Raw genomic sequence first — 21,651 nt, forward strand, 5'->3', positions numbered from 1 at the left:
CTTTGACATTAGTGAAAAGCCCCAGCTGGCACACTGGGGAGCTGGCCAGCGGCGGGAGCTGGCGTGTGGGTCTGCTGCACAGGCTTCCTGGCCCGCCAGCGCGCCTCGGGCTCTGCCCATAGGGGGGCCGTTGTTCCTTGTCCATTGTGTGGCGGGCAGGGGGTTTGGGGCTACGGGTAGGGTTGGGAGCAGCCCCTCATCCCACAGAGCTCAGCTCAGTGAAAACAGAAAGATAAAGAGCCAGAAGAGGAGGAAGAAAGAGTCCACCGTGCTAATGTGCCAGCTCGGAAATTGAAGTGACCCACCCGGCGAGGTGAGCGTTCTCGGAGCAAGGATGACATTTGCCGCAAGTTGCTCTGGGCTTGGAATGGGAAATGGGCTTTTAGATGTTGGTAATTGGAATGCACAGAAATTCAGGAACCCATCTGGCAGTTATTCTGCTAATCTCAGTATCCTGGCCAGGGGCCAGGCAGGAACAAAATCGTGTTCTCTTCTCTTAATCCCCAATGCGGTTCCCACTGGACTCGGCAGGCTCCCAGCCCTGGAGATTTCTCAGGGCTCCTCTTCCGGGCTCAACTGCTCAAAGAAACCCCTAGAAATGCCATTACATGATCTCAGAGCCTCAGACACGGCTAGACACCAGGAGGGGCCAGGAATGTGTGTGGAGGGATGGGAGACCCAGGTTCTTAGAATCATCTGGGCTTGAGTTGAATCATGACTCTATGCAGGCAAGGTAAAGGACTATGTCCCCCTTCGGTTGAGAAATGATCTCTCATTTCTCCAGCTTCCAGGATTCGCTTTTGAAATCTGTCACTCACAGACTCTGTTGTACGAGCACACTACTTAATGTTCTGTGCCTCAGTGTCTTTATGTGGAAAGGGAACAATATTGTGCCTCTTCAAGGTGTTATGAGCATCCAATGAGCAAATGAGTACACACACACACACACACACACACACACACACACTTACACACTAGAAGAGGACTTGCCCGTAGTGCACATTTGTATGGGTTTATGACTTTGGTCGTTATTTCCTTACACAAAAACGGGGATAATGGCATCCACTTTCAGTTTCGTTGTAAGGATGTGATGAAATCATGAATGTCAAACCCTCTTACCTGGGCTTGGTGCATTGTAGGTCTTCTGGTAATTTTGTGGGTCCCTTCATGACAGATTTGTGTGGCCATGAGGCTAATTGTCAAGAGTCCTGACAATTAGCCCTCTCTGGCTAATTGTCCCTCTCTGGCCTTAGATGTCCTTCCTCTAAGATCAGGACATCAGCGTGGGTTCATTCTTTCTGCTTGGATGTTTTGACTTCCCAGAAGGTCAGGGAAACTTACCATGGATGACTGTCTTGTAGAGATTTGCCTTTTGCACTAGCTTGACTTTATTTTTTTTTTCAACGTTTATTTATTTTTGGGACAGAGAGAGACAGAGCATGAACAGGGGAGGGGCAGAGAGAGAGGGAGACACAGAATCGGAAGCAGGCTCCAGGCTCTGAGCCATCAGCCCAGAGCCCGACGCGGGGCTCGAACTCACGGAACGCGAGATCGTGACCTGGCTGAAGTCGGACGCTTAACCGACTGCGCCACCCAGGCGCCCCTGCACTAGCTTGACTTTAAATAGTTGGGGTCCCAGGCCGGATATTCCAGTGTGTGAACACTAGTGAAACACGGTGAGGCAGGGGGCCCCTGTACAACCCACTAACCTTTCTTCCAAAGAAGGAGAATCAGGCTTCCTCAACCTTTAGTGGCCCCAAACTCACCATCATCATCACCATTGTCATCATAGAGATAGTCGACATTCATTAAATACTTTACACATGTTAATTCTTGCGACCCTCACAGGCACCCCATGAGGTGGATTATTATCCCCATGTTGCAGATGAGGAAACCAGACACAGAGAAAGTAACTTGGTGGGGGGTGCTGGATGATCACACACCTGCTCAGTGGAATGGGCTTTGATAACAATGGTTAGAATTCCAAGGTTACCTCTTCGCCATAGGCCCTCCCTGGCAGGCCAGTAAATCATCTGGTCACAGGCTGTAGGACATGCAGTGAAGAAGTGGGGCGGTCCAGGGGGTAGGCACCCTGGATTCGTCTGGGATCCATCTCACACCTGCTGGAGGCCAAGGATAGATGGTACATTTTCCTGGGTCACAGCGGCCCCAGCCTGGTTGGAGCTTGGTGAGTCAAGTAAGAGCACTGTCTGCAGGAGGCCCGGGAGAGGGGGAAGAGGAACTTAATGCTGAAAGGGCACACCCAATCGTCACCAGTCTCCTTGCTGACATTCTCATGTAGGTCATGACATGTGTTGGTCAGGGTATAGGATGGTACTTGAGTATGAAGAGACCTGTTGTTTCCAGGTAGATACCTTGAGGCACCTTGAGTTCAAGAAGACATTGGACAGAGACCCCATAGAGCTTTCACATTGCTTAACTCTGTGTCCTAAGAAAAACTACATTTTAACATGAAATGAGCCTTTGGGGGCTTTGGCTACTCAACCCCTTTGGATAGGTCCAAGATTAACTGCTCTGGACTCTCTGGAGAAGACAAGCAGAAGTATGTTCATGTGATGTCCAGAGAATACCCAGAATGTGGTCCCCTGCTTATATGTGTCCTCTAGACCCCTTAGAAGCTCAATCATGTCTTCAGGTGTCCCTGAGCACCTAACTTTTTGCTCAATACAGAGTTCCCATTTTACAGGTGAGGAAGCTGAGGCCCAGTCATTAGTCAATTGGTCATGAGCACACAGGCTGTGGCACAGCTGTGATATGAACCCTGGTATTTCTGGTCTCAAATTTCTGCTCCTTCCTCCTGGCTTATAGTGGAAAGTCTCTACCCCCTGGTTTAAAATTTTTTTTTTTTTCAACGTTTATTTATTTTTGGGACAGAGAGAGACAGAGCATGAACGGGGGAGGGGCAGAGAGAGAGGGAGACACAGAATCGGAAGCAGGCTCCAGGCTCTGAGCCATCAGCCCAGAGCCCGACGCGGGGCTCGAACTCACAGACCGCGAGATCGTGACCTGGCTGAAGTCGGACGCTCAACCGACTGCGCCACCCAGGCGCCCCTCTACCCCCTGGTTTAATGCACAAGGCGTTTCATATCTTGGCCTGTCACTCCTGCTCACTCATGCCACTCTGCAGCCACAAGAGGTTCTTGCTGTTCTGATGGTCTCTGTCCCTTATGCATTCCTGCCTTGCCTGGGCTGTGCGGCTGCCAGGATTTCCCTTCACAATTTTCTACTCATCCGTTGGCACTCAGCTCATGTGTCACTGTCACAGGGAAGGTTTTAAATTATTTTTCATGGACTAGTGAACAGCTTCTAGTCTGTTCTTCCTGGATCCATTCACGCTGATCCAATCTTTTCTTCACATTTCTGCCCCAAAGAACTTTCTAGAATATCCATCTGATCCTACAGCAACCTGGCTCATCACCCTTTACCAGCTCCCTTTTGGTCTTAAGATGCCTTGCATAAAAGGCTAGTCCTGGCCCTTGCCTGCCCCTCTCTTGAATCCCACCCCACCAGCCCCTCCTACCACCCCCCCCATGCTAACCTTTCAATTCTCTAGCAGCAACTCTCTCTCTCTCTCTCTCACCTCCTTCCTTTCTGTCTCAGCCAGCTCGAGTACTGCAACAAAATGTCACAGACCAGGTGGCTTAAGCAGAGATTGATCTTCTTTTAGTTCTAGAGGCTGGAAGTCTAAGATCAGGGTATCAGCATGGTTGGATACTGGTGAGAGCCCTCTTCCTGGCTGTCAGATGGCCACCTTCTGACTGTGTCCTCACATGGTAGCAAGAGAAAGAGAGCTCTGGTCTCTTCCTCTTCCTATGCAGATCACGGAGGCCCCATACTCATGACCTCATCCAATTCTAATTACATCCCAAAGGTCCACCTGCAAATACCACCACGTTGGGGGTTAGGGCTTCAATATAGGCATTTGGGGAGGATATAAACATACCATCTGTAGCACTTTCTCACATGCATCTCCTTCTTTAAAAAAAATTTTAATGTTTTTATTTATTTTTGAAGGAGAGAGAGAGAGCCTGAGCGGGGGAGGAGCAGAGAGAGAGGGAGACACAGAATCTGAAGCAGGCTCCAGGCTGCAAGCTATCAGCACAGAGCCCAACACGGAGCTCAAACTCATGAACTGTGAGATCATGACCTGAGCCGAAGTCGGATGCTCAACCAACTGAGCCACCCAGGAGCCACTCACATGCATTTCCTTCTTTCTGGAATCCTTTCTACCTCTATCTGCACTGACAAACGTCTCCTCATTCTTGTAGTCTCAGTTTAACCATCTCTTCCCCAGGGAGACCTCCGTGTCTTGTAAACCACTGTATGTGCTCCTGTAGCTCTCACAGTGAGACTCTCCACTCTCTACCACCACTAAATCTTAATGTGTCTCTTCTCTGGAAGATGGCGAGCTTCACTGGGCAGGTAGCCAGGCCGCTATGTGCAGAGCTCTGGGTACATAGCAGCTGCTCAATGAATACTGTTAGATGGATGAATGAATGAGTGCATTGGCTTGCCAAGATCATGTTGAGAATTAAATCGGGAAGCTTGGGATTCTAAATTTGCCATTGCAAACCACTTCTCTGTTTCTGGACCCTGCCGGCTAGTCCATTTCCTATCCCAGACCATTTACCCTGGTTACTCCCAACTGTCCACAACATTAAAAACCATATGATAACCATATAAAAACCTGAAACTAATAGAATGCTATGCTTATTGTGCTTGAATACAAAATATGAAATGGTGCTCCTCTTGTTTGTGCCTTTCCAATATCTCTAGGCTCTTACACTCTTTATGTTTTGTCTGCTAGCCAAGTCATGCATTTTGGCTCCTTTCATTTTTCTCTCTTAAATAAATCTCTTCATACTCACTTTGGACCCTCTCCAATTTTCATAGTTTTTGTTCTTTTCCCTCCTCCCATTTCCTTGTTGCTTAGAAAAATGCGCTTACATTGAAAAGCACTGGCTTTAAAATATAGTTTGTTTGAAGTCCATGTACAATTTTTGAGCCTGGTGTTTATGACAGAGGGATGCAAGGCATGGTCCCGGTCTTCAGGGAGTATGTGCTCTCGCATCTCTGAACTCTGCATGCCTCTGGGCTGTAGGCAAAAGGTGTTGGGGGCATTTCTTGGACATCAAGCAAATGAGAGCAGCTAGTCTCCAGCCCAGTGTGTTTGGGTGGTATCTCCTAGAATCATCCTGCGCTCTTCTATTCTTTCTGCACACTCAGAACTGCAACTCTGCACCCCTCAGGGAATATTCAGGAGAGTCTGAGTTCCCTGGCCACCCACTTGTCACAGAGAAGACCAGACTTTGGCTTTGAGTCAGAAGACCTGGTTTAGGGTTTAGGTGGAAAGGCATTCAACTGAGTTCGGCAGTCCTGGATCAGGATCCTGGTCATGCTTACCTGTTTATCCTTGGGTAAGATTTATCAAGCTCCCATTTACTCACCGGTAAAATGGGGATAATGATAACTACCTCATAGCATCGTTATGAGGATGGCATTATGAGGATAAGGTAATGTGATTAAGTGAAAAAGTCTGTGGCACATGGCAGGCACTCAGCAAATGCTCCCAAACCAGTGTAGTGGCATTTTAGCTATGGCCGGTCTTTTGTGGCTGCGTTGTGACTTTGTTAGTGGACATGCATGTGAGCTGTCTTGTAAAGTCTGAATTATACCATGGCCTCTGTGATATTTGGACAGGTTAAGTCATTGGCTCTAAGATTCAAAACTAGTATGGGTATGGCCATAAACGAGGTGTATTGACAAGAGTTTTATATTTAACTACGTGGGAAAGATGCATCCAGATGTATAATAACCACTTCAGAAAATGCTTTGGTCATACTGGTCAGGATACAAACAAAAAAAAAAAGTGCCATTTCCAGTGATACATGAGGTCTTCCTTCCACCTACACATTTAACCATTCAGCTAGGCTAAATGGAGCTCCTACGATGTGCCAAACATGAGGCAAGGGAACCATAGATATAATTCCTGCCATGTATGTGTGTGTGTGTGTGTGTGTGTGTGCGCGCGCGAGCATGTGTATGCGTGTGTGCTCTTGGTGTGTAGCCAGTACAGGTTGGCATAGACTGTGATGGAAATTAACAGAGGAGTTATGGCAAGGGGCAGAGAGAGGGGCAGCTGATGCCATTTAGGGGGTCAGGAAGGTTCTCTGTAGAAGATGATCTGATAGACAATTTCCTATTTATGGTGATGCTGGACCAATCAGAGTAGGTTCTGGTCAAGATGCTGGAGAGTTTCCTAGAGATTAGTTTCGCTGTGTATTAACCTTTCCATTGCTGCTTCCAGGGGCCTTAGGGGATGAGACAGGAAAGCTCCACAGAGGCTTTCTGTATTTTATCATCCATTCTTGCCACTTGTCTATTATTTCACCTGTTTATGAAGTTTAGGACAAAGTTACCAGGTTTACAAAAATCCTAAATTCATCACCAGGATCTGAATCCAACTTTATTTTTCCCTCTCTTGCTTTTTAAAAATGGTGTTTTAAGGTTTTCTTTTCCATCAAATGTACAGATATTTTTTTACAGTTTCTTGTTAAACAGAATCCCCAAAATAGTTTTGAGCATTTCAGTCACTGTGTTATTTGCATTAGTGGGTGTGTTGGTTGTCTTCTTTCCCTCCATCACAGAATCCTGCCCAATACATGGTAAACCTCTCATCTTGTCTTTTTACCCTCATTGTCCATTATTTCAAGGCTCTGTGTATTTTATTCTTATTTTTTGTGTTTATCATGAGTAATGCGGGAAGTGCCTGATGCCTTCTACCAATCTCCATGAAGATTTCTGGGCAGGAAGGAGACTGTCCATTTTGGAAGGTGAATGGTGTAGACTGTGATGTGTTTGAGTTGGGAGAAACTGAGGTTAAGCACAAAGCCTTTCCTGGTTGACCACCTGACTGTGGGCTAGTTAATTTCTCAGGACTTAATCAAAACTAGAGATAGAAATCATGAGACTTAAATGAGCCAACCCAGTTGGTTCAGGTCCTTCATGATGCAGACACCAGGACGAGATTAAACATGCAAAGATTTTATTGGGAGAAATTCCCGTGAGAAAGGAAATAGGGAGGGAGTTTGGGAAGGCTGGGAGAGCCTCAGGTATAAAGGGGAAGGGGCGAGGAGGTTGTATGGAAGCATCCAAGACTACTGTTTAGTCTAAGGGAGGGTTGACCAAGTCGCAGGGAAGTCCTGCACCTAAGCTGGTCCGGAAAGGAGTCTCAGAACCCATGGCTCCAGAAAGGGGTCAGGCATAGAGTCCACACAGGGCTCTGTCATAGTGGAGAGGCAGCCTGTGAGGGGTGTGTCTTCAGTGTCAATGAGGGGGACTTCAGGTGTAGCAGCTTTAGCTTCAGGAGGTATGTGAGTATGTCCTCATGGCACCATAGTGCCTTACACAGTTCCCAGCACAGAAGTGACTCTCCACCACTTGGATATGAGGTGATATACCATCCCCCAAACTTGGGAGGCAGGATCCCTCTACACCAAATGGAAGCAACAAAGCCTTCACATTGGCTAAGTATGAGAAGATGCTGAGTGTAGTGGCACAGAGGAAGACACTTAAGAAACATTTGAAGGGGCTCGAGTATGAAGGAAAGAGCATATCTGCCCTCAAATCCTAGTCATATGACATTCATTTTGGCAAGTGTTCAAAAATATTTTTATCTACTAAGGGAACTGATAAGACATCAATGCCAGACATAGTGAGGGCTGAGCATGTGACGTCTCTTGGCTTTTCTTCTTTCTGTACCCTCCCCACTTCACTTCCAGTCATCGTCATTTGCTTAGGCAATGAATTTATCAAAGCACCTGTGCTAAGGTCCAGACTTAGGGTCTGTGCACCACATGCCTAATCTTGGGAGGAGTATTTATCCTTTCAGAGAATGTGCCTACAAGGGTCAAGTTTACTTACGATGTAGAGATCTTGGGGTTTCAGAAGCCAAGGGTGGTAACTGAGCAGGGAAGGGGCCCCTGGCAAATAGTTACCCCCTTTCACAGGCTTCTTTAATTTGGTGACCTTGCAGCCTCTTAATATTTTCCATCCATTTATCTATACAACAACATCCATCTATCTATACAACAACATTTTGAGAGCTCTATTCCGGCACGGAGTTGAGTGTTGAGACGGGGAAGTTATTTTAACAGAGGTCCTGGTTTGGGTTATTCCAAAAGCCAACCACAGCACAAGGATTTGGGCACAGCTTACTTGGGAGGTGAGCTCCGTAAGCAATGCAAATAAGTGGGGAAGTGAGTCAGGGAAGGAAAGGAAACCAATGAATCTTAGCAGGGGTCAGCACACTTCTGTAAAGGACCAGATAGTTTTTTAGGCTTTGCGGACCATACAATCTCTGTTGCAGCTCCTCAGCTCTGCTCTTGTAGCCTGAAGGCAGTCATAGATGACATATAGATAAAAGGACATACAGATACATGTGTTACAATAAAACTTTATTTATAAAAATAGGTACTGGTTGAATTGGGGCTATAAGCCATGGTTTGAGGACCCCTGATCTAGAAGGTCCCTCCTCTGGACAACTGAAGCTCAGTCACATTGGAGAGTCACTGGAAATGCATGTTTTTCCATCTGTCCTACTGAGGAGCAAAAGAGCTGACCTGTTTATCTGACAAATCCCTTCCCTCAGTGTTTAGTGATTTGGTTCCCTCTGGTCAACCCTAAGCCCATCTAACCCGCCTCAGGAGTGTTGGGCATGCTCTGTGGCTAGAGAACACCCTCAGGCAAAGAGACATATGACCCCTCAGTGTGTGCTGAACTGTCTACAGGTGGCTTCGAGGGTGGGCCAAGGGGATCTGGGTGAGGCACTAGCAGCAAAGAGCTTCCTATCTTAGTGATGGGATAAAACGTGACCCTTAGAAAGTGAAATCACACTTCATGTGGTCCAGAGGCCCTAGCTAACTATTACAGAAATGCCACAAGGCATTGAGAGGTATTACCAGGCAACTATTATATTGGAGATCTGGGATGTCACCAATACAATATTAGTTACCATTTATTAAACACTTATAATAGAACAAGTACTATGCTAAGCACTTCAGATATATTAACTCAATCCTCACAACAACTCTGTGAGGTAGGTGCTATTTTGTTCTCATTTTACAGGTAGTTAAACTGAGGCTTAGAGAACTTACACAATTTGTCCAAGGTTACACAGCTCGTAAGAAGGGGGGTGTCTTGTGAACCCCAACATTTTGTCTCCAGAACTCACTTTCAAAGATGAATTCAGGAATGCTGTTGAATCAATGGCCATGTTGGCTCACTAGGGCTGCCCATAACAAAGTACCACACACCGGGTAGCTTAGGACAACAGAAATTTCCTTTTTTTCATTCTAATTCTCTTAATTCTGAAAGTTAGGCATCCAAATCAAGGTGTCAGCAGGACCATTCTCCCTCCAAATGCTCTAGGGAAGATTCCTTCCTGGCTTCATCCTGGCTTCTGGTGGTGGCCACCAGTCTTTGGTATTCTTTGGTATCTAGATGGATCACTCCAATCTCTGTCTCCACCTTCACAAGAAGCCTGCTTCAGATTCTTTGTCTCCCTGTCTCTCTGTTCCTCCCCTGCTCATGTTCTGTGTGTCTCTCTCTCTCAAAAATAAATAAACATTAAAAAAAAAATTAAATGCAGGCAGTTCTAGAGTACTTTTATTTGCAAATGCATCTTCTTCTAGAGGGTACTTTGGTTTCTCTAATTTTCATATTTAACTTTATTTTTTTCCCATCATATATTGCTTCCTGAGGTTGGTTACACATTAGTGAGCAGCAGCTACAATTCAAATGGTGGCAATTGTCACTTTGAGGTAAGGATGACTCCTCTGGGCCTCAGTTTCTTCATCTGTGAAAGAGGCAGTAGGACATTGGCTTTTAACTAGCAACACACTAATCACTTCGGGAGATTTCAAAAATTGCTGCTGATGGCTGGGCCCACCCCCAGGGATGCTGATTCAGTTTTCTGAGTTGAGACCCAAACGCTAGTATTTTTTTTTAAACTTTCATAGATTATTCTAATATGCAGCCAAACCAAAGTCTATATTGGTGCTCAAGGTTATTGGGGCTCACTCACCTGCTCTGCCAATCTTGGGTTCTAATCAGTTATACACTTTCCTTCCCAGGTTGAAGATGCTTCCTTGGCTTCTGCCAGAGTGAGTTTAGACAGGACTTCTGAGGGGTTGTCTTCCCTGCCTGTTAGCCCAGAGCTGCTCTTTCCAGCAGACTATAGACCCAGAAAGGCCTCCAAAGAAGATATGTACAATAAAATGCTGAAGAACTGTCAGCAGGTCTGGAGAACAGATACAGAGATACCAGCAATTGTGAATTAGGTGTTAATTGCTTCCTGGAAAGCGAGCCTTTTGATGGGAGAAGGCTCAGGGACCATCCAGATTACTCAGGCCAGCATGCTTCTTCTTTTCCTGGGCTGTGGAATCCAGGTGGTAGAAAACCTTGGGGAAGAAAAAATCTGGTTGGTGGCCAGAAGTTGGAGTGCTAATTATAGACAGAAGGCCAGAAAAGGCATGGAAAATTTGAAAGGTTTTTTAAAGTCTTTTTTTCCTTTGTCATATTTGTAAGAAGCCCGGCTCTTCCTAAGTAAGCTAAGAATGCCGTCCTCATTGTTTGATCCATCTGGGTTTAAAATCCCCCTCCACCTTCTTTCACCTGTGACCTTGGAGAAGTTACTCAGCCTCTCTGGGTTTTAGTATAACAGGCTCATACCTTGTCGGATGGTTGTGCAACACATATAAGCTTACTTACATGTGATGATTCATGTCAAGCATGTGGGGTGGTGCCTGTCACATAGAAACACATAATCAGTGTTTGCTGCTATAGAGTTATTTCTCTAAGTATTATCATCTCATAAATCTTGTAGGGGATGAAAACAGAAGCTAAAGACATTGAGATACTGACACCAAATATGTGTCGGGTGCTGGGTTAAACAATTGCATATATAGAATTTCATTTACTATGTATTAGAAATGTGTGAATTGGGTGTTATTATTTCTACTCTCCGGATGAGGAAACTGAGGCCCAGGGAGGTTAAAGATTAGACAGAGGGGTGTGGGTGGAGGCTCAGTTCAGTAAGTCAGCGTGAGTGCAATCACATTTCTCTCTCCACAGCACACACGGCTGAGTGAAATTGGGTTAAAAGGAAACAGGGGGAACCTGTAATGGAAGAAAGATTCCATACAGGAACAGCCTGGGGTGTCTGAGCTTGTGTGTGCACGTGTGCTCACAGTGACCCCGAATCAGATTCTGGTGACAAACATGTTAGGGGAGATTTCTGGGTGGACAATGTGGGTGTTGGAGAGTGGGAAGGAGCAACACGGGTGGGGAGGGGTTGTGATGACAGCCTGAAATCTCTTCATCCGTCCATCATTCCCTCGAGGCATTTGATGGGATGTGAGAGACACTTTTTTTTTTTTTAATTTTTTTTTTTTGACGTTTATTTATTTTTGAGACAGAGAGAGAGAGACAGAGCATGAACGGGGGAGGGGCAGAGAGAGAGGGAGACACAGAATCGGAAACAGGCTCCAGGCTCTGAGCCATCAGCCCAGAGCCTGACGCGGGGCTCGAACTCACAGACTGCGAGATCGTGACCTGAGCTGAAGTCGGACGCTCAACCGACTGAGCCACCCAGGCGCCTTGAGAGACACTTCTTTATCCAGCAGTATGTCTATGCCCTTCTTTGTGGCAGGCAGGCACCTTCCCCAAATCACATTCAGAAACCCAACAGGGGTTTCTGGGAAGGAGGACCCAAACTGGCTTGATAGGGCTGGGGAGAGACTCTGAAGAAGCCTGGTTGGTCTCAGGAATTCAGTGATATCTTCTTAAGGGTAATCCTCCCCTCCTGTCTACAATGCCCATCCTATATGCCTTAGGTAGCCCTTCTCCCCCTCCCCCCTTTTTTTCCTAATAAGTCAATCAGAACCATCTCCACGGTCCCTATCCTCAGACACAGCCTCAGCCGACAGAGAACCTGGAGGTAGTTGGTGTGGTCTGCACAAGAACTCTGGGAGATGTCCACACCAGAACCTGTGCATATGTTAGCTTACAGGACAAAATACCATTAAGGCTGCAGGTAGAACCAAGCATGCTAATCGGGTGGGCTTTAAGTGAGAGAGAGAGTAGGCTGCATTAGCCACAGGTGCCCAAGATAATCACAAGGGTCCTTAAAAGTGGAGGAAACTGATCCTGTGAGAAGCACTCAACCTGATTTGCTGGCTTTGAAGATGGAGGAACCCTGAGGGGAGGCAGGAGGAGCTGACAGCGAGGAGGCAGAGTCTCCCTTAGACCCTCCAGACAGAACTGCAGCCCTGCTGACTCCTTGATGTTAGCCAATGAGACAGGTTCTGGGCCTCTAGCCTGCAGAACCTTGGATCATAAATGTGTGCTGCTTAAAGCCCCTAAGTTTGCGGTAATTTGTTATGGCAGCCATAGGAAACCAATATGCTTGGTAGTGCATGGGTGGGGGGAGGGGCAAGAACTGGGGGAGTGGAGCATGTGAAGGTGGCCCTGTCCCAGGGCCCCATCCAAGCACAGGAAAACACAGTCCAAACTGGGAAAGTGGTAACAAATATCTTATAAAACAAGAGAGTGAAAATTCTACTGGTGCTGTTCCTTTGGGAAAGGGGAAGAGCATGGGTTTTGAACCAAGCCATGTGGTTTTGAAACCTGACTCCATTATTTCAGCTCTGTGATCTGGGCGGGTTAGTTAATTAATTCCTCAGAGTCTCAGATTTCTCATCTACAAAATGCCATATCCAGGCTGTCTGATTAAGATGCTCATAATCCTGCTGGTTATCTTGGAGTTCATATGTTAGCTAATGACAGAGTTGTTCTGCGGACGTATGTCTAACTGAAGGGAAGTGTCCAGTGCTGGGAACTCAGTAAATGGTGACTAATATCTTTTCCAAAGGCACATGTACCCAGGCTGGCTGCAGTTTTGTTTCTCCAAACCGAACCACCGAATGCTCTTTAGAAAGAAATACAATCAGTGTTAATGCAGTGCCCTATAGTAAAAGCTTCCACTTTTCACGAGTGGAAATTCGATAGGAAGAGGCCAGGCCATGCTGAACCAAGAATCAGGATCCGGACTAAGGACTGAGATATTCTTTGTAGAAATGCAAAGTCTCTATCCCTTATGAATTTCAAGTTTACCTCTCAATTGACCAACAAAATCCCCATTAAAAAAAAATTATACTCAATAATGATCTTGACATCAGAATGGATGCTTACAATGTTGTGCATATCCACCTTTGCGCCCAAGTCAATATTCCTAGGCCTGAACTCCTTTCCTACTCACCACTGTCCCCAGATCTGCTTCTCCGGTATGACTAATCTCAGTGAGGGCCACCACTTTTGTCCCATCACTGCAGCCAGGAACCTGGGAGTCGCCACTTCCTGCTGAGGACACCTCCTTAGCCATTTTGCAACTTAGTCTCCCCTCTCCGTCCCTATGTCCTCCTCATTTTTTTTCCTAGAAGATGAGAAATAGCGCCACAATTTCTCTCCCTGTCCCAAATCTTATCCTTGCTCTGATCCAGTTTCAACCCAGTGACCACTGCGAGTTTTCTAAATTAATAGCTTGATCGTATTATTTTCTCGCTTAAAATCTTTCAGTGGCTCTTTGCACATCAGGAGCACTGTGGATTGGATTGTGCCTCCCTCTCCCACCTACCACAGATGCATGTGTTGAAGCCCCAACCCCCAATGTGATTGTATTTAGAGGTAGGGCCTCTAAAGAGTACTTAGGTCAGGGTGCCTGGGTGGCTCAGTCACTTAAGCATCGACTTTGGATCAGGTCATGATCTCAAGGTTCGTGAGTTTGGGCTCCGTGTCAGGCTCTGTGCTGACGGCCTAGAGCCTGGAGGCTGCTTTGGATTCCATGTCTTCTTCTCTCTCCGCCCCTCCCCCATTTGTACTCTGTCTCTCTCTCCAAAATAAATAAACATTAAAAAAATAAAAATCAATGAAAAGAGGTACTTACGTTAAATGAGGTCATATGGGTGGGGTCCTGTTCCAATAGGATTATTGGCCTTCCAGGAAGACACCTTCTTTAAGAAGCCCCCTCTCTACAGTGTGAGGACACAGTGAGAAGACGGCTGTCTGTATGCCGGCAGAAGAGCTCTCACCAGACTGGGAGAGCTGGGACTCATGGCCCCAGAACTGTAAGAAAATAAACTATTGTTTAAGCCACCGAGCCTGCGGTATTTTGTTGTAACAGCCCAAACAGGCTAATGCGAGGAGATAAAGTCTGGACACGTCAGAATGGCATGCCATGGCCTTTTCCTTCTTATTCCCGTTCACCTGAAGGTCATCCATGGCTGTTTTCTGCACCTCCTCATAACTGAGATTCCTGACCCACAGGGCTCTTTGGGGCATATGCCCTTCCCTCTCCTGGGCACAGCCTGGTTGGTTCCCTGTCACCCTTCAGTGCACCCTTTAGTGCATGTGGTTAAAATTCCATTTTGTGTTCTTGAGGTATTATGTAAAATACATAATAAAATGTATTTTAACCGTTCCTTATCTGTTTCCCCCAGCTGACAAATTGAGAGGGAGAGAAGGGCTCTGTCTTACTCAGCTTTGTAGCATCCACAGCACAGATTCTGGTACCTTTCGGATTTTGCAAACATATCTATTGAGTGGATGAGTCAGTGAATGAATTACACGTGAAGCAAAACCTCTCGTTGCTTTTAGAATAAGCCCAAAGCTCCCTCATACGGTCTCCATGCTTTTCTAGCCTCATTTAATTCTACCTCCACTGGGCACTGGCCACCAGAGCTGCCTGCCACTTCCACTCTCTGCTGTTCCCCAATCTCTGTGCCCCCCTGTCCCCTCTGCCTGGAACGTGCCCCCTGCTCTACTCAAACCATGGGTGGCCTCTCGTCCTTCAACTTGTACGCTAAATGGCTCCCGGGGAAAGTCTTCTTGACATCTCGTGCCCCAGACATGGTGGTTTCACCTCTTCTTTGTTTTCTTCCCAATACTTAGTCCAGCGTGCTGTAGCACGCTTATGTGATTGCAGAATTCAACTGGCCTCCTGACCCAACAGTAAGGTCCCTGAGAGCAGGGAGGTTTTGCTTGCTTGCTTGTGTGTTTTGTTTTCAGCTCTCTCTCCCCAGGTCGAAGAACAGTGCCCAGCACAGAGCCAGCACTCATACAAATGCCACAAAGTGGTAGAATATCGAGCACACAGTTAAGTTGCAAGATACAAACCAGACTGTACTTCCTTGCTGTTTTTTTTTTTTCTCTATATCATTTCATTCACCTGTTATCTAATAACAGATCAGAACAAATCAACCTTATCTCTCGGCTTCACCCTTGTGTCCCTGGCTTCATCCACACTTGAACAAAGTCTACAGTGTTCGGGCTGTGAGGAATGGGCTTAAAGATGAAGGCTGTTCATGGGGCGCCAAAGTCCTGCAAGCCTAATGGAGACCCTCAGGAGCTGCTCTATTGGGAAGGCTTTTGGAGGCATGCGGGCTCGTACCTTTCCTTGAAGGTGGGCAGAGTTGGACTGTAGAGAAGGGAAGGGTTAGGAAAGAACAAATTTGTATGCCTAGTGGATCTTGAATCCACCACAGCTCAGCGGTTCGGAGTCTTGGTTGTAGAATCTGACTTCTCAGGTTCAAATCCTGGCTCTACCTCTTACTGTCAGAGTGACCCCAGGCAAGCTTATTAGCCTCTGCACCTCAGTTTTCTCATCTTTTGAAGTGGAGGTTAGAAATAATCCCTAACTGACAGGATTATTACGAGGATTAAGTGAGCTAAAATACGTAATGGGCTTAGAATAGTGCCTGTCACATAGGATACATCTAGGGTCAGTTATTAGATACAAGTGTTAGCTGTTCTTGGTGTTTTTAATTGATGTGGAGAAACATGGATTGCTGTATCACACCTGACCTTCTCCCCCAGAGCCGAGGAGTAACCCCTCATTGTAGTGTTTAGAGGGAGAATCTGGTTGTGCACAGAAGCTTCTCTTCTTAGGGGCTCATTGGAGCACATGTGTGTGACTCAGCTTCTCCAGATTCAGGTTGGCCCTGGCCCAGAGATGCATGGATAATGCTGACTGGTTCTGGGACTCAGTGTTAGGAGGTTCAAATGACTGTGGATATAAGCCCAATTCTCTAATACTAACTTAATAATGATCAAACCTTGGCCCCCTCTGCCTGCCTCCTTTGTTTTATTTATCCATTAATTTGGAACTTAAGGAAGAGGGTAGCTGTCTATTGAGTCCTCTTAAGAACCCCTGTAGGATCACATTTAAATTGAATAGAAAAGCACGGGTCAATGAATACCAGGAGTCCTAGTGTCTGAAGAACAGAAGATTCATGCTGAGAAATTAGGAAAGCAAAACAGAGTCAATGTGCTTTGGGATGATCAGTGGGAAAAAACAAACCAGCATAACCTGCACAATCATGAGTGTGAGTTCCTAAATGTCAGTCCCCAGATTAAGCTAATCCCCAGCTAAACAGCCAGGGGATGCAAGTGTTGAAACTCAAGAAAGTGTCATGCCATCTGTCTCTGTCTATAGAGGACTCGTCATGAGCTCAGACCTCCAGCAGTGAGTTGCTTCAACTTGTGTCGTGTGTGTGTGTAGAAGTCAAAGGTGTGGCATGCAGCGCAGAGATAGCGCTCGGAACACGAAATGCTCAAATCGAAGAGACAAATGCATTCAGTGGGCTGCAAAACCATGCAAACGGAACCGCCATTCTCAGAGGTTTGTCCAACACTGCACAGACCACGTTATCTAACGCAGTTGTTTCCGATGACTCATAAACTAACATTGGAACTAAACTGGGAGGATGGGCCTTGAAACAAGGAAAGGACATCACAGGGTAGAGGGACATGGAAGCATGAGGATACAGAAGGGCACAGAACTTGGTCAGGGCAAAATGGGAGAATGATCCAGTCTGGGTCCGAACAGATACTCCTCTTTCTGCCACACCTGGCTAAATAATTTTATGAGTGGTAATCAGAAATGGATACAAACATATAGATTCGAAGGAGCACATGCACCCTGATGTTTGTAACAACATTATCAACAATAGTCAAGCTATGGAAAGAGCCCAAATGTCTTTTGACTGATGAATGGTTAGAGAAGATGTGGTCTAACACTAAAAATAGTGGCAGCAGTGGGGTTTCTGGGAGTTCTGGAAGGAGAAAACATGCAGTTCATGAGAATGAGTGATCCTGCTTACTTCAGTTCTCCCTTCTCCCCTCTCCCCTGCTAAGGCATTGCAGGCTGGGCTCTCTGGGACGCTGGCTCTGAAGGACAGTTCAATACACCGTGATTATTGAAGAGTTCTCCTGGGAGGAACACCTAGAGGAGAGAGAGGAAGGGAGCAGGACTGGGCATGGGGACAAGTTCACCTGTGCTATGTGACACCCTCATCCCACCCCTCAAAAGAGCTCTGGAGCTAGAATGACTCTTCAGAGTTGTTCCGAATTAGGCCAACATGGCTGGGAGGTTTCGTGATCTCACCTTAATCGGTCACTGAATGTGGGGCTCCCAGGAAGGGGTGCAGACTTGATTGAGGTGGTATCTCTGTAGCTGAGGCATCTCTGAAGGGTCTGAGGGATACAGGCATCTGCCCTCAGCACTTTCAGGCTGGGATAGCAAGACTTCCACTGCCCCGTTCCATCTGGGTAGTGTCCCCTTCGTAGGGAGACCGATCTAACATTGACATCTAAAAAAGACATAAGGCAGAGGAAGGAAAAAGTACTGGGAATCAAAGCTATTGTAAAAACCATAGGAATTACTAAAACAAAAATCTAGAAATAAGGGTAAGAGTAAAAAGGGAGGGAGAGTTAAGAAGGGTTTGCAATGACAATCAGGAGAATTAATCTCTCCAGCATGAATGCAGACACTGAAGTCACCATCTACTGGGCCTCCTACGTTGTCTTCATTTTCTTGATGGGAAAATTCTCTCAGAACTGATACAACCGCAGGTACAACATACAGAATATATTTCCTTTTAATGTCTTGTTTTCTTCAATCAGCTCTTGAGGCGCTTTGTATAATCGTAGAGTGGCAAGAATTGATTTCAAATGCAGGCTTTGATGAGTCTTTGATGTTTGACTCTGGTCAAGATTTTAACCTTTCCAACTCCAGCTTCCTTATCTGTAAAGTGAGAACAATGCTATCTACCCTCCTCAAGGTTGTTACAAGGTTAAAAAGGCACTAACATACATGAAAAGCATTCGGCCCAGTGCCTAATACGTAATAGTTCTTTAACAAAGTTTGTTTTATTCCCACAAAAAAAGATTCTAAACTGCTCCATTGGACCCAATGTTGAGAGAGAATCTTGTAGAACAATCTTTGCCCAGCTTTATGTACAAAACAATAATATATTTAAAAAAAAGCTTCTGGTTTTAAAGTGAAATAAAGGTATGAAACATTCATCTTCCAGCTCAGACCTAGCATGTTGAAATCTGCCTGCAGCAAAATTTCATGGCTGAGCTACAGCCCCAGAAAATAACATTCCAAGTTTGAAGTTCTGTATCAACCTTCACATTCCAGCACTATTGAAAGGAATATTTTAAGTCTACCATGAAGTGGCATTTGAGTTGAAGTTTTTGGCGAAGGAGAAAAAAAAGACACAGGTAGCAAGGTTTGCGATGCCTCCCATCTGGTGAAAACTAGAAAGGATCTCAAATGGAGAATGCGAGAGGAACATTCTGGGTGAATCTCAGTTCTTCAACAGTGTCCAAAGGCCTCCCACTCTGTGGAGGCCCCCTGAATCTACAGATGTTGCAAATATAACAGAAAACCCTGTCCTGAGAGATTGACAGTCAAATGGAGAACCTCCACGAAAATGGACTTTCCTCCAACATACCAGGAGGAAAGGACTGTGGTCTGACCCAGTTCATTCGTTGGATGCTTGGAGCAGGGAATCTTGGACCTGTGAGTTTTTCATGGACTTAAATACAAATATCTGATATTTGAGAAAAAACAAAACAAAACAAAACAAAACAGCTCCTAAGGGCAAAAAGAAAACTTCAAAAATAAAAAAAAAACAACAACAAATAAATGCTAAGTTAAATATTTATAAAACTTTACATTATGTCAGCTGACCTAGTGTGATTCAGCACACACATGAATATACACATATAAAATATTTATGCTTATAGATATAGTGTGTATACATATGTGTGTATGTATATGTATATCTGGGTGTATATGCATGTATACATGCATGCATTCTAAACAACAAGGAAAAAAGCCAATAATTTATACTAAAACAAATTCAGAAGTAGTTTTGTATTCCTTAGTATTTTCTTAGATGAATCAATATAGCTATATTGTGGATATATTTTATTGTAATGAAGTATGCAGGGAGGTCTCTGAAAATAAGAGTGCCTAAGATCCTTTAAAGGTTAAGAAGGGGTGCATCTATAGGAGCCTCAGAAGGATAATGCTTCCCTCCCCCCCCAGGGAGAAAGTCCAAAGAAGGTCAGGCTAGAATTGCATGTTGTTTTCAAAGTAGGCATTGTGACATGTCACAAATTTCACAACTAAGGAGAGTTCTGGACCCACATAGTCAAGTTTATCTGTGTATCTGGCAGGTACTTTTGACTTAATTCTTCATGTCCGTGGCAACTCTTCATGTCCATGGCAACTCAGGCGGACTCTTGGATTGGTAATAAGAAGGACTAGGCAAGCGCAGGGTCATTTAATTGCCTTCCAATTTTTTCATGTTTCTCATTTGTAAAGGACCTGATTCCCTCAGACTCAACTGAAAGCAGAAAGAGCAGGGACCAAGGGACAGGTCAACGGACAAGCTGGTAGCACAACATAAACAGAAGAAATACATGCTAACCTCCCAGAGATGCTGAGGGACGCTGCTTGGGGCAGGGCTCTTTCTTTAGTCTGCCTTGAACTTTCACCTGGTTCTGGTGGGAGAGAGAATCAGAATCCGGAACAGAGTCTGAATCAGAATCCGGAACAGAATGTCCCCAAAAGTGGGACTGTTGCTGTCCCACGTTTGGTTTTCCTCAAAGGTTGGAGAAATCTTGACATGTTAAGTTTGTCTGGTTGGGATTTTAGAAGAATTCGTTTTTGGTCTGAAAGCTCAGAGGCTTCATGGCTGCATCTGTGGGAGCAGTGGTTGTGCGCAAGGCAGCTGAGGCCATCCACTCTTCCTCCGGATCCATTCAATCCCTTTAAATGGCGGTGATCCTACACAAACTGAAATTGGACCTGAGATTAGGCGAAAGAGGCCAAAAGTTGCACCTGTCTGTGGCCCAGTTATGAACGTGATATAACAGTAAACATCAAGATTATTATTGTTCCATGGATGATCATTTACTCATCTGTTCTTTCTTTCACATAATAAAAGAAACTAGGGGTGCCTGGGTGGCCCAACCTGTTAAGCAACTGACTCTTGGTTTCGGCTCATGTCATGATCTAATGGTTCATGAGTTTGAGCCCTGTGTTGGGCTCTGTGCTGACAGTGCAGAGCTTGCCTCAGATTCTATCTCTCTCTCTCTGCCCCTTCCCGACCTTGTGCTTGCTCGGGCTCTGTCTTTCAAATTAAATAAACTTCTAAGCAGCTTCTGTCACATTTCTGTCATTTAATCTCTGCCTCATTCCTGCAAAGTAGGTCTTATTGGCCCATTTTAGAGCCAAGGAAATTGAGGTGTAGAGAGGTTAAGAGAACTGCTGAGGTTACAGAATTGTATCAGAGCGAAGATTGAAAATCAGTTTAATGAATTCCAAAGCATTTACTCTTTTTCACAACGTGGGCTATTTATTGCTTTTGAATATTCTTATTGTCTGGCCTGTGTTCCCTGACCTAAACGTTAAAACAAATGGTGTTCTAAGAATGTGCCAATTTTAACTGTGAGCCCTGGGAATAAAGAGACGACTGTCCCTTCAGATAGGGTTTTTGCATTCCAGGACTCTCCTGGGGATGTTTACATGGGAACAGCTGACTTTTTTTTTTTAAATGTTTACTTATTTATTTTGAGAGAGAGACAGAGAGAGGGAGAGAGCACACTAGCAGGAGAGGAGCAGGGAGAGATAGAGAATCGCAAACAGGCTTCTCGCCAACAGCACAGAGTCAGATCTGAGGCTCGATCTCACAAACCGGGAGATCACGACCTGAGCTGAAGCCGAGAGTTGGACGCTTAACGGACTGAGCCACCCAGGTGCCCTGAGAACAGCTGACTTTAATGCCAGGTCAGGTGAGCTAAAGTGAGCTGCCCACCCCAGTGCCTGGGGGGACAGTGGAAGAAGTCACTGGTTTGTTCTTAGGGACTTGGGAGTATCTCCTGGTGGAAATGGTGTTTCAAGTTGTACCTTAAAGGAAAGACCAGGTCCTGCTGAAGGGCCTGCTGGGCAGATGGTTCAGGAGCAGAAGGGGCAGGGGGGAGGCCCATATAGCACAAATGGGGGTGTGGAGTCTTTCAAGGCAAAGGGTTTTGTGAATGGACCTCCTGGCAGATGGGCTGCACGGAGGTTTGTAGGCAGGTGCTGATGTGTGGACTTCTTTCTGTGAGGACAGGGAGAGACAGAGGGATGTGCTTAGAACCTCTTAGCCTTACGAGACCTGTTCAAAATTTGGGTTACAATGGGGTCATAGGTCAGAACGTGGCTAGCCTTCCAGATTC

At 45.7% G+C, this 21,651-nt stretch overlaps 1 long non-coding RNA gene across 3 annotated transcripts; it reads right to left on the reverse strand.

Annotated features, from left to right (window-relative positions):
* Positions 1-1,786: 1,786 nt before the first annotated feature.
* Positions 1,787-20,270, reverse strand: LOC121038269 (uncharacterized). 3 transcript variants are annotated; one of them, XR_005794276.1, is made up of 3 exons: positions 19,860-20,270; positions 17,522-17,726; positions 1,787-2,385 (listed from the first exon to the last, which is right to left on the reverse strand). It is a non-coding gene; the product is annotated as an uncharacterized LOC121038269 (long non-coding RNA). The 3 variants fall into 3 exon arrangements; XR_005794279.1 differs by lacking the exon at positions 1,787-2,385 and adding an exon at positions 9,666-9,877; XR_005794278.1 differs by lacking the exon at positions 1,787-2,385 and adding an exon at positions 17,067-17,359.
* Between the last annotated feature and the right edge of the window lie 1,381 nt (positions 20,271-21,651).

Source organism: Herpailurus yagouaroundi, unplaced genomic scaffold (genome assembly GCF_014898765.1).
Source record: "Herpailurus yagouaroundi ecotype Mexico unplaced genomic scaffold, PumYag 28, whole genome shotgun sequence".
In the NCBI taxonomy this organism is placed as follows: Eukaryota; Metazoa; Chordata; class Mammalia; order Carnivora; family Felidae; genus Herpailurus; species Herpailurus yagouaroundi.